Genomic DNA, 12,839 nt, shown 5'->3' with positions numbered 1-12,839 from the left:
TTGGTCCGATTCAAGCTATTTTTTGACATACAAACTGAGCATTGTCAGAAAACTACTATCCCTTAATTTCAATTATACATCTCAGACATTGACCGATATTTTCTAACAAATGTCAACCATAGGTACCGCGGTTTAAATATTCGGTATCGGCGTGAACAGTTTTTGTTGCATTTGAACACTTTTTGGTCATAAGGTGGCATACACTAAGGTTGTGTTAAGGTAAGTGGTTGTAGCCCGATTCCGATCATTTTCACGACGTGACTTAAGAATATAAAAAATGCCACTTTCCAAATTTTATCGAAATTGGTCAGTCGGGTCCCGAGATGTGGAATTTCACCAAAAAGTAGGTCCAATTTTCACACCGGCTTTCATAAAGCTCTCTCATATCATCCCGGCGGCAAATTTTTACGTCTCTGGCGTATTTATTTATTGACATATCGAGTTTTTAGTAGTTTTGAACAGTACCGTTAGTGAACGCGAGTTTCATCCGATTTCATCCACTTTCACACTGTCGGTAAAGGTTTTTATAAGATTTGTAGACAGCAAATTTGTTAAGTGGTTTAGAAGTAATGCATATTGAGCTTATTAGAGGGCGATGCCACGCCTACTTGTGCCAAATATGACTTAATGTGTTTTCGGTTAATGGCGGTTTGTGGGCGTGTCAATGGTTCGATTACGCCCATCTATAAACTCGAATTTTTCTTTATACTAAGAAACCTGCATGCGAATGTTCATCAAGATTTCTCGATTTTTACTCAAGTTACAGCTTGCACGGACCGGCGAACGTTTTTCTCGTCACCCTGACCATTTATATATATACGTAAATATAACCCTATATGTATGTATCTCGATTCGTTTTAGGTGATACGTACAACTGTTAGGTAAACAAAACTATAATATTCGGTAGTAACTGTTTGCAAAAGTATAAAAATAGTATGATAAATGGTAATATTTGTAATACAAGTAGTTTCATAAACAAAAATACTTGGTATGGAGGGGCGGAAATATTATTATTCTCAAAAAATATCAACAAGAAAATTAAGGTAATATAAGTTTTTCATTTATTCTGGTACTTGCTCAAGTATATATCCTCGCTTGTGTTTCGACATTTTCAGCTATTTAACGATTGAGTTCAACGCAATATTAGAGTGAGAGATACTTGTAACAGCTGAAAAAAACATTGCGAGAAGTTAAGTTGCTTCCAAGAAGAAGAAATGTATAAAAGCCCATTGTATAGACATATATGTACATAAATAAATTCATACCCCTTTTAACTCACTAAGAAGTGTTATTTGTTGAGAAATGAGTTTAGTTGAAAAAGCGGCTTAGCGACTAACTTTGCGGCTACTTATACATAGTTTAACCACTTTCGTAGCTGTTCGTCTCAACAGCTTTGCTGGTTTGCTTTTCAAAAAGTTAATTTAAAGCCTGAATGCTTAACCATAGTTCCAAGCGAGCATCACAGTGCGCGGCAATCGCGTAGAAGCGATAAAATAGGCATCGACGCTCTATTAGTTAGTTGCTTAACATTTCCTATTTTTATATTTTTATAACTTCTAACTACGCTTCGAATTAAGAAGTACCGTTAAGTGAATTCACTGATGCGTTGGTGAGTTGATGTGTTAATGAATGCACAGAATAAATGATCAGCATTAAGAGCTGAATCGATTATACCATTTTCGTATGTGTGTATGTCCGTCCGTCTGTAGGTATGTACACGGAATAGTCCCTCATTTTTTAAGTTGCTTATCTCAAATTTCTGCAAGAAGTTCCTCATTTCTTGGAACGGCCGATATTGAAATACTATAGCACATAGCTGTCATAGAACTGATTAAAACCTGAAATATGTTATTCAAATAGAATCAGTATAATATATAACCGCCATGCAAACTGATCGATAAAAATAATTTTTTTTTTGTTTTTATTGAAACATACTGAAGTTATAAAATGAAAAAATGTAGAACAAAGTATTCATATCACATTTTGTACTTCCAACCAAATTTCATTTGTTGAATTGTTGCAAATGTTAAAAAAGGTTTACGGTGATTAATTTTTATCAAAAACACAGCCTACGAGTAGCAAAAACCCTTCAAAACGGTCACGTTAAAGGCATACCTCGTTCTGGACGACTTTCGACCACTTCAATCATTTCAACTGATGAAAACAATAAAAAAGTGAAGGCAAGACAACGAGACGGCAAGAGAGCACAACATTTCTTGCGATTCCGTTTGAATGATTTTGGTGGATATTCAACTTTGCGTCCTTGGTATGACCGAGATAATTCGCCGTGTTATTTGATGAACTTGAACTCTTGTGTAAATTGAGATCCAAACCCAAATTGATGAATTAGTATAAGGCCCTTTCCTTCAATTATATTCTGAAGTCTTCTTATAATTACTGCTTCAAGTAATTTGGACAATATGTGCAATAGTGAGATTGGACGATATGACACCTCATGTACGCTTTCCCAGGTTTTTGTACCATAACGATTTTAGATACCTTCCATGACAATGTATCTGAGATTTAAATAAGCGCTATAAGCTTTGCTAATGCTTTGTGATTTAGGTTTTTTAGTACATCAACAGTAACCAAGTCGAAGCCGGGTGACCTCTTTGTTTCAAATCTAGTGTTAGTTTCTCTGAAAATACTTTCATTTTCTTCGTCGCTTTTGGCCTAGGATCCGTTTGGCTTTCTGAGGGGAGTATTCGACAATATTGGTTTACAAATACTCTTACAGCTTTCCAAAGTGTATTATCTGTATTTGTATGTGGTGTTAATTTCTCAATATAATAAGAAATGTTTTGATATTTTAATAATTGACTTTTACGATCAATATATTTGTATCAAAGCTTGGTCTTGCTTTTTCAAGGTCATGAATTAAAATATTAAATATATTCTCTCAATATACTTGACTTTTAAACATATAAAAACCCAATATATCAGTGGAACTAGAATATTTTTGAAATATCCATTCAAACTTTGAAGGGCATATATATACAGAAAATAGAGGAAAGAATATCAATACCACACTTCCCTTCACAATTTCACTTTACACGTAATGTGAAGAAAGAAAATAATAACTCAATAATATTTTTTGCTAAACAGACAACAATACAATAAATGCTGCTGATTTGCCATCGATTGTTATGTAAATAAACCAGCAAGCAAATATAAATAATTCCTTTCAGAGAATTTCCACAAGAAATAAATCACACGCGATACGGTAACCGATTGGCGTTTGGAATGCGATGTGACACGCAGTTCTTTGTCATTTCCTTTACGAACTGGTTTTCGCTTTATCCGCTACTCTGTTAGTTGTGTTCATTATAGTGCGGGTGTAAGGACTCAAATACCCGTTTCTATAAAAATCCATTCATAAAATTTGAAGGGATGAGACGATATTGTGCTAAATTCATTAACCCCGACATTTGTGGAACCTTTGCTTTGATAATTGTTTAGCTCGTGTGACTTTTAGGTTGCCTGGGTGCGGCGTTTATGATAAATGATGTGCGGCGTTTACAATACATGATGGCACCAGAAATTGATTAGGTAATTTGTCATATTATCACCTTAAAGATGACACAATTCAACCTAATAAAGCTTTTTTTTTAAATAATTTTGCATATAAAGTGCTGCGGAATGGTTCTTTCTTTATAAAATAATAAATTAGATAAGGAAGGTAATAACTTAACAGTTGTTGAAAAAATTAAAAGCAGTGATGAAAGCGGTAATACTATTTTAAAATACTCTAAGAAATTTGTAATTTAGTCAATAATTTATGTTGTGCGACTATTGAAACCAAAATTCGACCATTGAAAAAAAAGCATTGCATCAGTGATCCATTTCGAGGTTTCCCACTTTTTTAAAGAAAAAACACTGAAACTTGAAATTGAACGGGAAATATTTACTATCATCCGAAAGAACATTTTTGGAAGATTATCTCTTTCAAATGTGAACCGAGCCTACGTCAAAAATGGTCCATTCATTAAGTTCAATTTTCGATGACTATTTCGAGCACTGGTAACTGGCGAATGACACGCATGATGTTTGGCTCCAAGATCAGTTCAAAAGTGTTCCATTAAATCACTGATTTATGCGATGTGTGGGAAGTAACACCGTCTTGTTGAAACCAAATATCGCCGAGACTTAAATTTCATTCATCATATAGTTGGTTATCACGGCACGATAAGGATCGCCATCGACGGTTACGTTCCCATCAATTTCTATGAAATACGAGTATGGACCGATGATTCCACCGGCTCACAAACCACACCAGACCGTCATTTTTTTTAGGTGAAATGGCAGCTCTTGCATCTCTTCAAATTGCTTTTCGTCTAAAATGCAGCAGATGTGCCTTTATAAGGTAGATGATATTCGTTTGTTACAAGATCACACTTTGTTGCTTGTTTGTGGATTCTCTATATTAGCCAGATATGGCTCTATGTGACTTATTTCTATTTTCAAAAATTTAGGGAACTTCAAAGAACCGTCGTTTGAAAATAGATGAAAATCGCTGGAACAGCTAAAGGCTACCCCAAAAATTAAGTTAAGGAAGTGTTACGATGATTGTAAGAAGTACTGACATAGGTGCATATATATCGGTATTCTGCTTGAGACGATTGTCACTTGTCTCTAATTGTCACAATCTTCATTTAGTGACTCTGTTAGTCAGGTGTCTTATTTTGATATTCTGGCAGATACAGTATACTACTATATAGTATACTACTCTTCTGTATCTGCCAGAATACCAAAATGAGACTCCTGACTAACAGAATCACTAAATAACTATTGTGACAATTAGAGACATGAGACAATCGTCTCGCGCAGAATACCGATAATAATGTAATGAGGACTATTTTAAAGCCGGTCGACTCGCTTTCATCTATTAACTATTTTCATGTTCTGCAATTTTCATTTAACTCAAATATTGGCTGGGAGTGATTTAATTAATTTTCACATAGTCTATAGGAGTTTAAATAATATTTTTTCCCACAGGTGCCTCGTGCTACTGCATACCAAGTTTTATCGAGATATTAGGTTGACAAATATCTCCCATCCGCTTTTTTGCTCTTTATTCAGTGTTTTATAAAAAGTGTTACAGTGATCGGATTTGGTTCAAATATGCGCCGTTTTGTTCGATAATATATTTCCATCTTGACGGCAACTTCAACATGTCCCCCTCGCGGAAACCCCTCTCCTTATTTGCGAATAAATTCGTCAGCTACTTTTTACAAGCCTCTTTTGAGTTCATCTTTCCACCAACAAGGGCGTTCGGCATGGTGGAACAGGTGGTAATCACTTGGCGCTATGTCAGGGCTATATGGTGGATGCGATACAACTTCCCATCCGAGCTCCCGTAGTTTTTAACAAGACATCAACGAAGTGTGTGGTCTGGCGTTGTCTTGGTGGAACACTACACCCTTCCTGTTGGCCAATTCTGTGCGTTTCTGGTCTATCGCCAGCTTCAAGCGGTCCAGTTGTTGGCACCAGATGGTACAATTAAGCGTCTGGCCATATGGGAGCAGCTCATAGTGTATGATTTCCTTCCAATCCCACCAAACAGACAGCAAAACCTTCATGGCCGTCAATCCCGGCTTGGCCACTGTTCCGGACGATTCACCGGCCTTCGACTGCGACCGTTTTCGTTTGATATTGTCGTATGTGATCCATTTATTGTGATCCAGATAAACTCTAACTTCTGACAATTGTCTATTTTCCAGTACAAAAATTCATATATTTCTTCGTTATGAAGCTATGGAGTCGGAGGCTGTTGTTACTTAAGCGCAATATTTTTTGTTACTTATCCTTGTAAGGTCATTTAGAATAATAAAAGGGTACGCGTTTGAAGAAAAAAACCTTGCATTACGCCTTAGGATACCCTACTGTTCAGAAAATGAAAATTTGTTTATCGAAAGCTACACGTTTCTTAGTAACTTTTTATCTATAATATATGGGGTATTCCATACCAAATCGACCACTTTTGAACCCGACCCCTTTAGATTTTGCTGAAACTTATCCATCCTTTTCTACCCTTTGAAAAACATTTTTGAGAATTTTTTCAAAATTTTTTGTCCAACTTCAAAAAAGTTATGAATTTTGCTATTTTTTGCTAACAAATGACTTTTTTATATTCAAATAGCCATAACTTTTGTAGAAATTGACTTTTGGGGACCATTTTTTTTTAATTTTTGTTTTTGAATGAACTTTTCGAAAAAATACTCGAAAAAAATGAACACGATCAGTTATATAAAATAATCGGTTTTTTTAAGTAAAATCATAATTTTTTTTTTGAAATTTTGAAAAAAAAAAAAAAATGGCGACCTTCCAAAAAAAAGTACGATTTTACTTAAAAAGTGAAGTTCGCCATTTTTTTTTAATTTTTTTTTCCTCAAAAAAAAACTTCAATTAATTTGCAACTATCCCTGCTAATCCCGGAATGATCCGACTTTTTTTAATATTTGTTTTTATTTATTAAAATTTTTTTTTCACTTTTTAAATAAAAAAAATATAAAAAAAATCGGCCCACTCCGGGACTAGCAGCGATAGTTGTCATTTTAATTAAAGTTTTTTTTTTGGGAAAAAAAACAAAAAACAAAAATGGCGAAATTTCAAAAAAAAAAAATTATGATTTTACTTAAAAAAACCGATTATTTTATATAATTTTTCGAAAACGAAATAACATATAATCCCAACTGATACTACCTTCAAATTATGTAGTAAGTATTTGCTCTTAAATGCATAATTTGAACAAATTAGAATGAAGTCTCTAGTGTCTAACTAATTTCATCGAAAATGTTACTCATACACACTGGTGATTATCGTCTACACTCTCACAATTTTCAACTAGATTTTCTGCACAAACCGTGACTAGAATGTCTTTACGAATTTAAAACCGCTCACGCATTTGGTGCTATCAAAGCGCATTCACTTGCGGTATCTATTAGCGGTTTGAGTTTGAGCGCATACAATGCTATGCAAATTAGCATTTCACTATTTAAACTTCTACTCTATTTGCTTATATGTGTGGATGCACTAGTATATCTGCATCTCGAAACAAACGCTGCCATTTAGCGTCAATTAAATGTGTTTGCTTCCGCTCTGTACATTTAACACTTCTGTCATAAAAATTGCAACAATTTTGGTTGCTATTTCCTTCCTGTCTGTTGCAAATACTATTGTGCCATAAAATAAGAAAATAATTAATTAATATTTAATTATAAGTCAGAGAAATAGTTAATTTTTGGATTATTAGTGCATAACACAATTCCCGTTGTAAACACTTTTAGGCAGGTTGGTAGAGCGCCTGTCTGACGACGCATCCAAAACTTTACGACGCTCATTGGGAAACCACCGGCACCAAAATCCGTTCAATCCGTTTTATAGCCGCGTCTTTGAAATAGCTTGTGGTTATGACTAAGTTCATCAGTATGATAAGTTTTATCTGTGCAACCTGCGAAATATCGTCAAGATCCCCTCGATCGATAATTTTAATATACAAATCTTTGTACAATATCTAAATACTAATCGAATCGCAATGTAGTATTAGTAAGAGAATCTAAATATAACAGATATAATTATTCATTGCGCATTTAGGACAACCAGAAATTAGTGGCGATTTGTGGGCGTGTGTGGGCTCTAAGAACTCGAAATTTTCCTTTTACTAAATGATCTACATATGAAGTTTCATCAAGATATCTCTATTTGTACTCAAGTTACAGCTTGCACGGATGGACGGACGGACGGACAGACAGTAAACTGAATCAATTATTTATATAACCCTATATTTATCTCTCTTATTTTTAAGTGATACGTACAACCGTTAGTTAAACAAAACTATAATACATCGACATTGCAACGACGCCTGCAAGATCTCCGACTGTTAATCGCCCATTCTCAAACACAGATTTCTTTACCAATCAAAAACACTCGGTACAAATAAACAATTATCAACGAAAGCCTTTTCCAACATTCTGAATGTTTTTTCGCACCAGAAATTTAACTCCTCACAGAACATTTAATGGAACTTCTTTGTTGAATGATTTCACTCATCATAAAAATCTCCGAATGTAAATTACATAATCCAGAAAGATAAGCGTAGACTAATCACTAATTATTATTATAGGAATAGAATATTTCAACAAATGTGTGTTTTTTGGTGTGAAATTTAAATTAAAAAGTGTGACCGTTTTTCCCATAGTAGTATTGCAAATTAATACTGATCAATTCAGCAATCAATTAATCAATCCAAGAGGCGAGCATCTGCCATCAATGAAGTAACATTCCGAATTTATGAAAGCCAAATTGGAGTCTATCGCCCCGACAGTTTGATGTTACACTTTTGTGGCGACAAGCAAAATGGAAATTGGTGAATGGTTTGTTAGAAGTTTGACAGCATTTTTCTTTGAGTTTTCAAAAATTAAAAATGGCATTCATTTATTCTCATTTAATACTATACCGTGAACGGAGTATGTTAGGAGGCATAGTCACTGTAGAATAAAACTGATTTTTATTGCTTTATAATCATAAAAATTTGTACATAGTTTAATTGTGGTCAGGAATTTTTTTTTTGTGTTGCTTACAGTAACTTGAAGCATTGGCCAAGATGCCAAAATATATAATTAAACAGCATTTTTGAGCGATTATTTTTTACAACATACAATTACATACGTAAAGAGAAGTCTTGGTTGATTCAAAACTTTTTTATGCCCAGTTTATTATGAAATTATTGATTAAAAATATTTTTTTTAGTTAAAATGTCTACAATTTGTGAAGAAAATAATATTTTCTTATTTCTCCGTGGATTTCTATGGGTACTCTCATTAAAAAAAGTAAATAAATCCGCACATGATTTTATATTTGCTACAATAGCCATACTCCTCAAGTTTTCCAAGAAGTTGGTAAATCCAGAAAAAAACTTTTGTCGTTTGACGAGATATCTTTAAAAATGTGGGCATGGGTTATTATTCAAGACAGCAGTGCAATCTTCGGAGAAATAATTCAGATCGGATAACTATTGCGTATAGCTGTATTGAATGCTCATTACAATCGAATATTCTCGCTTCAGTGTCAAAGATAGTTTTCATCGCTAATAGTATTGTGTTTAATGTTTTAACGGAAGCGAACTAACTTCAAAATCTCAGCGAAACTTTTTTGACACTTCTACACTACATTAAATATCGTAGTAAATTGGAGTGTATGTTGAGCAAATATCTGGTCAAGAGTTGAGAACCCGACGCTATGCAAAGTTGGGCTGAGTTTCCCGTTATCAGAAGATTAATTTGTAACTACCTAAATAAAGATACTCATCACCCTGCAAAGAAGAGTGGAAAATAGGCATAACTTAGCAGACTACTACCTTAAAGAAAAAACACTCTGTAACGCGGAAGGATTTTTTTGTTATGAAGAGTAAACAAAACACCAAAATTGCAGCGAGCCAGATAGAACAGACACTGCACAAGTGGGATTTGTTCATCCGCATCCTGTAGGGATATGCACTGTGCTGTTTGTACATAAGCATGCAGTTGATAACGTATACGCCATGGCCTTCCGCAAGTGCCGATAGCAAATGCGGCGCACTAAAACTCCGTATTACTAAACCAGCTAGGCTTAAACTAACTTTTGTTGTTGGTAATTTTTAATGCACATTCAATTTGATCCTTAGGCTGGTACACAATTAATTTTTTAATTAACATTGTGTTGCTTCTTGAAACTCATTACTTTCAAAACATTTGTTATTTTAATTGAAGAAAAATTTTCCTACACCAATTAAACTATTTTGATTAATTAGCAGGAAATTCCAGAACAAAGATGTCCTAGATTATGCGACGCAATTAACTCGGACTTACATACATATTACCTTGGAGCTCTCAACACATTTTTTATAATATATTTAATATTAATTAAGGTGAAATTATCATATAAAACTCCCTTAGATCAGGAAGGTAGGTCACATGTTTTGAGATTGGAGGGGCTGCCCATAATATTTGCCAAGCTTCTGGTTGTGAAAACCTCTAATTATCTCCGAGTTATATGTATAAACAATTAAAGTGAAATTGTTTGGTATTTTAAATGATTGATTTTGTTGAGCAAAGTACTTTTGTAAACTTTTTGGTAAGGAAATAAGGAATATTGTTATGCGAAAACGTTGGAGATTAGGCGAAGGCTTTTTTATGATCAATCTATGACACAAAAAGACCTTTATAACAACGACTTCAAAGTATTCACGAACTAAGAAGACTAAGCACGAACGATCATCAAATTTTGTCGAAGAGAGCCATGTGAAAAATCAAACAACACTCCAAACACATATTGTGAAAAAAGTAGCCGGAAATTGTAAATAATATATTGTACGTAGATGTTCATCAATATTTATTTTATTGCCTTTAAAGAAATCCTTACCAGGTGTAATACACTTATGCCAATGAGACTTCTAGTCAGAGAAAACCCTTTTCATAGGCACTTTTTAGATCTCCTTCAGCAACTTTGGTTTTATTTCTTCGATAGAATGAAAACGGGTTTCACGAAGAGGCAATTTTAATTAAAGGAACAAAAAAAATCAAACGGAGCCAAATCTGGTGAATACGGTGGTTAGTCAGTGGTATTCATTGCGTTTTTGGCTTTAAATCCTTTCGCAAACGTGGTTCGATACGAGTGTCCATTATCATGAATGAAAAATCCATGAATTATTCTTCCACAATTCCGGACGTTTTCGCTGGATGTTGATGAGTCGAGCAAGAACGCAGTTAATATCCAAATGATGTACCAAAATATTTAAAATAGACTTGCAGGAGATGTCAAACTCTATTGCCATCTCTCCAACACTTGCCTGACGATTTGCAAGCACCATATCATTCACTTTACAGAACGAAGCATGTCCTCAGCGATATCTCAACCGTTTTTGAAAGCTTTGCGCCACTCATAGGTTTATTTTTTGCAAATTTATATAATATCGTTATTTTTTTCTGTGTAATATGACCGAAAAATTATTTATTTGCAACTCTGGACTTTGATAATGAATACATTTTTCGACTTTGGAAGCAATGCACGAATTATGCCTTTATATCTGGCACTTTATGGCCAAAAGTTGTCCCAATCCAATCAATCTGTTCAAGTCCCTCGGTACCAAATTTTTCGAAACCAGTACCAAAGTTGACTCTTTACCAAAAATATTGATTAATAAGTCATATTTACAATATTTTATTAAACTTCATTTAAAGTATTTAATTATTATTTTTTTACTATACTTTTTTTATTTTATTTTGGTTTACCTTATTCTACTTTTATCAATTAGTACGTATATATAGGGTTGACGATGTGCCATACGGCTTAAGAGCGTTATGGGGTCAAAAAATTCAATATTTTTGGAATGGTATTAATGAATAAAAATTCTTTTGCAGATTAATAAAGGTGAATACTTTCCGCGTAGTGTCACATTCTTTACAATTTTTATTTAGCTTGAAAAACACCTGAAAATTTTCAATTCTTAACAAAAAATTTTGGTTAATACTATTATTTAAACAAATGGATCGTGGAAAAATATCTATAAGGTAGCACAAATATTTTGCTTTGACTTCACAAAATTTCGTAAAATAATTCCACAATTTTATCGTGCTCTAAATTTCAATCTTCAACAACTTTAACAAAAAAAAAAGAATTTTGACGAAATATTTATATCACGGGGTATGCGTCTGGTCCCCTTTCTAACAAACTGCTAATTTTCAAAATCGGAGATTTTTCAAATTTTTCATGGCCCACTTGACGTTGTTTGACCCTTATACATTTGTCCGGTTATTTATTGTACATATTAGTATTAACTTTGTTGTTTTCTTATTTATTTTGTTTTGTTTTATTTATTATTATTTTATCTCACTAAATAAAATTTATCTCATTTTTTGAATAAAATAAATATTTCAAAATATTTAAAAAAAAATAAAATTTTTTATTTTATTATTTTAATTTATTTTATTTTTACTTTTAAATTTTTCTTATTTTAATTTAATTTTATTGTGTTTTATTAATTTATTTAAATTTATTAATTTCAAATTTTTATTTGTTTTAATTTTTGTATATGTGATTTTGTTTGATTTTATTTAATTTTTTTATAAGATATCTTAATTTTCTTTTCCTAAAATGATTAGAATTTTTAATGACTAATTAACTTAATACTAATTTATTAAGCTATTTTCATTTTACAAATTTTCACTCACTTTTTACTACCTTTAAATGTTTTTCGATTCCTTTGCAGATTTTAATTTTATTTTTTTTTAATTGCTCACATTTTGTAAAAAAATAACTACGTAATTATTTATATTACTTTCTTTCTTCACATAACTTAACAATATCAAACTAACACGATTGCAGTACAGCTGCTCGAGCATATTCGTGCAGTAATATCGAATTCAGCTTTAAACTCCACCACAAACTTATTTCTACCTTCAACTTTGAACTGTGGCGATTCCACCGGCTTTATGCTTACATATTCTTATACATAAGTATATTCTCAATAACCATCTTATATACATATGGTACACTAACACAAAGTTTAGCGCGCGTTCGGTTAAAAATTCAGCACCGTTACACAACCGTTAACGCCGAAGTCCAAAGTAAAACTGAACTAAATCTCAATCGACATGCACTGTTACGACCAAATTATATTGGCGAAGTCGTCCTATCGGCCAACCAGCGAAGTGCGGAAACTACTAGCGACGGCGCTGCTTAACGAAACCTCGAAAGGCTTAAACGAAGCATCAATTTGAGCATATGACGTCTGAACGGTATTTACAACTGTGTAGTTAAATATGTGAGTTAACAGTTCTATTTCGGTAGCTAACCAACGGCGA

At 33.2% G+C, this 12,839-nt stretch overlaps 1 protein-coding gene across 3 annotated transcripts in view; it reads right to left on the bottom strand.

The window, feature by feature from the left end:
• LOC125777189 (opioid-binding protein/cell adhesion molecule homolog) overlaps positions 1–12,597 on the bottom strand; it is a 66,230-nt gene extending 53,633 nt beyond the window's left edge. For 2 of the 3 annotated variants that reach the window (XM_049451475.1, XM_049451465.1), the window contains exon 1: positions 12,207–12,597. The gene's annotated coding sequence lies outside the window, so the exon portion shown is untranslated. The remainder of the gene's footprint in view (positions 1–12,206) is intronic. The other variant, XM_049451470.1, reaches the window with a different exon arrangement.
• Between the last annotated feature and the right edge of the window lie 242 nt (positions 12,598–12,839).

This window comes from Bactrocera dorsalis, chromosome 1 (assembly GCF_023373825.1).
Source record: "Bactrocera dorsalis isolate Fly_Bdor chromosome 1, ASM2337382v1, whole genome shotgun sequence".
NCBI lineage: Eukaryota > Metazoa > Arthropoda > Insecta > Diptera > Tephritidae > Bactrocera > Bactrocera dorsalis.
Note: the sequence above shows the minus strand (reverse complement) of the source record. Positions and strands in the feature narration are given on the sequence as shown.